Genomic DNA, 5,725 nt, shown 5'->3' with positions numbered 1-5,725 from the left:
CCTAGGTAGCATGCATCTCACATCCCCAATTCATCTGATACTTTTTCTGATTCAGTCTCCTTTGTTTCTGCTCTTCTCTGACTTTCGTCTTCCTTAATTTCTCCCTATTATCTTCCTAGCTGCTTTTCTGAGACCCCAGGGAAAGACATAATCTCTTATCCAGTGTCACAGTACTGTCCGCTTTCTTGAAGTATTTGAAATCCCTCTCCTGATGATCTTGATCCCTGGAACATCAGAGTATGATTATGCAGTTGTCCTGACCTGCTCTCCATTTCATCCATTTCCCACACTGATGGGTCTCCTCCTGGCCCTTGGCAAAACATCCTGCACAGCTTTATGAGGACAGAGAAGGATTTTTTTCCTATTTACACCTTTAGTAATAAGAGAAAAAGAAAAATATGCTTTGTCTGTTAAAATGAAACACATTTCATCCTGGTTTTCCCTCTTAAATCAGCCTTCCCTCATTTGCGCTTAAACCAGCAAATAAATAAAGAAATAAAATACAAGGAAAAAGAAAGAGAAAGGGTAAAATTAAACAAAAGGATTTCAGAAAACTTTTATACCTCATCCTTCTTGAAATCCTCACAATGAAAGCTTTTTAAAATGTTTGTAATTGTTTGTAATAACTGAGTCACTTTCCTCCTTTCTTCCTTATTTCTTCATATATACATCTCATCCCCTTTCTCCTCCAGGTCTGGCTGCTCTGCCATATTCTTTTACATTCCTCTTTTAAAATTCTTTTATAGAAATAGTATTACCTTTCTTATTTTGAAATATAGAAATAGTTAATTTATGTCTTTTTCTGTTTCTACAAGTGGTTATATTTTTAAGCTATTTCATAGGACTTTGGGAAAGCAAGTGTTGCTATTAACATTGTTATTTTAGGGCCACAGAAGCATAGCATATTTTGCCATGATCAAGGCAAATGGTTTAGCTGATATCAAACAATATTTAAGTCTAAGAAGAACTGGCTATTAATCTGTGACTAAGTAGTTTTCCAATGGAAACCTTTCCTTTCTCTGCAGGACAGAAACAAAAGCTGAAATACCAGAATTTGTCCTAGGTCTGAAATGTCAGTTTTACTTTTGCTATAGTTCAAATCTTTTGGCTCCCATTCTAGTAATCTATCTGTGAGTATATTCTGTAAAACACCCAGTTAGCTTCAACACAAGCCCATCGTGGATGTTTCCCTTGAGATAATCACTGGATCATGAGAGTCATGAGACCTTCGCATTACTTTTACTTGTGATCAAACATCTCCCCTCTGCTCTTCTGTCTATACCTTTTTACTCTAATTTACTCTTTTCATATGAGATCCAAGCAGAACTCCTAATGAAATCAGGGCAGAGATCACAGGTAAGTGAAAGCACTTAATATTGTCAGAGAAGACACTCTTTGTAAGAAATCCAGCATATGTTTAAAAATAATGATTATTCAGGATACTAACTGTTTCTTGAGCTTTTGCTTTATGCATTTAAAAAACCCTCTTGCTTTACTCATCTCTGTGTGAGACTTCATAGGCAAACAAATCTCATCAGCTGGTAGTAAGGAGGAGAGGTTGAACCCTGAGTGGAATATTGTGTCAGTTTTAGAGCAAGTAAATAGATTTCGTTTCTGATCAAAGTTCAGGTATCTATTGCTTGTGAAAATTAGTAGCTGAAAAACTACCAGAAAGTAGAGGGTTTTGGTTTGGTGGTGGTTTTTTTGTTGTTTGTTTGTTTTGTTGTTTTGGTTTGGTTTTGTTGTTGTGGTGGTGGTTGTTACTGGTTTTTTTGGGGGTTTTTTTGCTTGTTTGTCTGAGTTTTTTTTGTTTGGTTTTTTGTGGGTTTGTTTGTTGTTTTTTTGTTTGTTTTTAAAAAAAGCATCCTGATTCCTTTCAGAAGGAATTAATTGCCACTAGCCCTACTGGCAAAATATGAGCTACAGCTCTGGAGGGGGGGAAATAAAGCGAGGCTCAGGCTAGCTTTGAGGCTAGGATATGAGAATTTGTTTGTGTGTCAGGAAGGGAATGAGAATAGGAAATGGCATATGTAGGAGCTGTAAATCAAGTCTCTAATGTGTGTGCCCTGGGGCTATGGCCACTTTTTGCAAATATTAAGCAGCCCAGACTCTTCCAAAACAGTCAAGCAGTCAAAAGACAAATTTTCTTTCCCTGAAAACAACATCCTCTTCCAAAACAACATCCTCTTCCAAAACCAAGTTCCTTTATCTTTTTTATAACAATTAAAATTAGATGCTGGAACCTTGGCTTATTCGAATTAGCAGACAGCTGATGATACTGAGACTTGACCTATGTCTGTATGTGATTGTATATAACTATGTAAGTAAATGATGGGAAGGCATGTTCCTGCATGGATGGCTTGACAGATCTGCAAATGAATCCATGCATACCAGAAGAAATGCAGATAAACAGAGCACTGACAAGATTTGTACTAGTCAGGTAATCAAAATAATTTAGAAAGGAAAAGATTTGTTATGATTATGTCTATTAGAGTACTAACTCCTTGACAGTCTATGAGGACATGGACACAAAAATCCCAAAGACAAAGAGTTTTGGTACATGCAAGTTTTTTGTATTGTTGAGATATCCTGAGTTGTTTTTAAATGTTTAAATATGGTTTATGGGTTTAATCTTCACAACAAAAATATTTTCTAAGGATTTCAGCACATCTCTTTAGTTAACTGCAACAACTACTGATGTAAGTTTTTGTGTGAACCTTTCTCAAAATTGCACAAGACAATCCCAAATAAATATTTTCTGAAATATAAACAAACACTCAAACTGAGGAAAAAAAAATAAAATATTCCTTTTCCAATTAATATTTGTCATTTGTTAGGAGTAAGTAATTTTAAATTGTTAGCTTATACTTTACTGCCCCAAAAGAGCATATTTTATTTGGCTTGTATTTGGAATGTATAGAGTTAAATATCAACACAGTAATTTAGGAATTTACTAAGTAAATTTGTACTTCATAAATGTTAGGGTAGAACTGAGTCCTTTTAAACACAGAGCTGCCATGAAAGATTCAGCAGTATTTGATGCTGTCAGTTGTGATGGGAAAGAAATCTCCAGGAAAGTAGACCAGAAATTATTGAGATCCATGACATGTATCTTAGTTCCCCAAAAAAGGATATATAACTTCTAAAACTACATGGCTTCATGTAGTGAAAAGAACCAGTTAGCTGTATTTACCCTATAAAATAAAAAAATTAATATAATGTAGGCTTCTGGTTTGTTTGGTAAAGTTGATATAGAATTAAAATAATGATATTTCTTACAAATAAAAATTACAATTGTTACCAAACTTTCTAATCGCAATTTTGTTGTGATAACATCTTTTCTGTGACAGCTCAGCATTAATATTTGCATGTATGTTTTCTCTCTCTTCTCTCATGCAGACATAGAGGAGAACATTGCATGTGGAAGAAATGATTAAAGGTCATCCAGTGATAGATAAAAATTAATTAATATGGAAACCGAAGAAGGTGGTGGAGAATTATTGAGAGTAAAATCTTGAAAAAAAAAATTCATCACTTTCCTCCAAAATCTCAGTTGAAACTTTTCAGAATTTTTTTACTCTAAAAGACAACATCCAGCTTGAATACTAAAATGTGGCAAAGATAAACACTGGAAAGCCAAGCTCTACAATTAAAATATTTAGACAACCTAATTTAAGTGTTGTGAATGACAAAGATTAGAGTAATTAAACTATGGATCCAAAGTTTCCCTAAGAATAAATAAGCCACCTGGTAGTATTATTCTGCGGAATTCTTAATTTCAGTATGAATAAACTGTATAAATTCCCTCATAAAGAAACAGCTAAGATATTTCTAAGCCCTTTGTCCTTGCAACACCACTTAGAAATATTTTGTATGTTGGTATTTGCATGGTGTTGGACATATTTTCAATCGCAGTCAGAAAGTGATTAATGTCCTACAAGTAGGAATATTTTTCAATCCTGTATTTGCCTGTAAAACTGGTTCTTTCTAGTGGTGACAGCTAGGAAAGAAAAATTCAGTTCCACAGGAACATTTTCTCACAACGGATGCAGATATAAAGGGAAAGTAAAGTTACTCTGGAAATGAACAAATTTTTTTAAAAAAAATCCCTTAAATTAAATAATGAGGCACAGTGGTAGCTTGGGTCTACTTAGAGGTCTTTAATGTGAGAAAAGAGGATGAACAGCAGTGTACTTCACGTAGCTACTCCAAGGTTTAGAGATATGTGGCCTCCATTTGCTCAGTCTTCAGATTTATATGGAAACGATGTTGTTGCTGCACTTTTTTGACTGCTTAATTCTCCTTCCCAAGAAGCATAAACAGGTGATTCTTTTAAAGAGACACACACTTGTAGATGTAGTAAACTATTTTTAGCAGACAGTGCAGGAACATGGGATGCAAGTGCCATCTGCTTGTGAGCTGTAGAAAAAAGAAGGGCAGGAGTTCTCAGGTTTTTTGAGGGAATTACCTTCTTTTGACATTTCTGTTTTCCTGCAGTCCTGAATAAAAAAAATTAAATCATCTTATATGTAAGAAAGGAAGGAGAGCAGGCTATAATTTACAGTTGAGATATAAATTTTTACTCTTCCAGCTCTGAGCCTTTAGCAGTGTTTTGACATTTTTTCATTAGAAATTGCATCTTTCATGTGAAATTTGATTGAAGTCAGCTCCCTTAAAAGGTGAGGATGAGAAAATGTTACATAACAGAGAAATGAAAGCAATCTGTTTCTTTCATGTCTAAATTAATTATTTTGTGTTGACCCAAAATGTATTTTTCTATTTTTTTTTCCCCCCATTCATTCCTTTGTGCACAGAATCGGTTGTAGTTGAATCATTCCACTCTCATAAACCATTTAAAATTCTTATTTAACCTTAATACTGAAACACATTGTATTGTACTTCTTAGACACTGCCCAAGTTTATCACTTCTCCCATTGCAATACATTGCAACACAGAGCAGAGAGGATCCAGTGACACAGAAACAATTTCATGTACAGGTCTGAATGAAGATGAGCTCTATTTCAAATAGCATACAAAAAAATGTTTATGTTGTACTGAAAGAGAGTTGAGTTAAAGAAAAACAGTTGTTGGTCACCCTGAAAGACTTAGTTTAACCTGAACTGTACATTTTGTTCTGAACGTTACAAGCTTCCATTGGAATGACAGGAGTGTTCTAAAATGCTGAAATTCACCATGTCATTTTCAGCATGATGAAACAAAATATTTTTACACTGTCAAAGTGTCTTCTCCTCATTATTTCCTCTCAAAAACCTCTGTGGAATTTGACTTTGATTACAACCAGTGTTAGTGTTCTCACATTCATATGTAAGGCCTAATCCTGCTAGTCTTTGAACAGTTACTGCAGTCTAGTTTATGACATTAGCAATAATATCATAAGAACAGAAAGAAAGAACATAATATTTAAGGGGAAAATGAGAGATAATATGTCAGCTGAACAGAGTAGAGGCATGTTCACAGATACCCGTGGGCTGAAGTTGTCCAATGTCTTACTGCAGGTTGGAGAGTGAACAGGTGTTGCTGACAGCCGCTAAAGGACCTCTGTGTACCTCCTGGCCCCAGTATTGCTCTCAGCCTGGCCTGGGTGGTTCAGATGGAGGTCTGCTCTGTCACCTCCAGTGCATCTAGGTTGTGCTGGGGAGATCAGGTATAGTGGAATGCCTTGTTTTTATTCGGTTAATGTGTATGTAGGTCAAGTTAGGGAAAG

The sequence above is a fragment of the Chaetura pelagica genome, unplaced genomic scaffold (assembly GCF_000747805.2).
Source record: "Chaetura pelagica isolate M959 unplaced genomic scaffold, ChaPel_1.0 scaffold235, whole genome shotgun sequence".
NCBI classification, from domain to species: Eukaryota; Metazoa; Chordata; class Aves; order Apodiformes; family Apodidae; genus Chaetura; species Chaetura pelagica.
Note: the sequence above shows the minus strand (reverse complement) of the source record.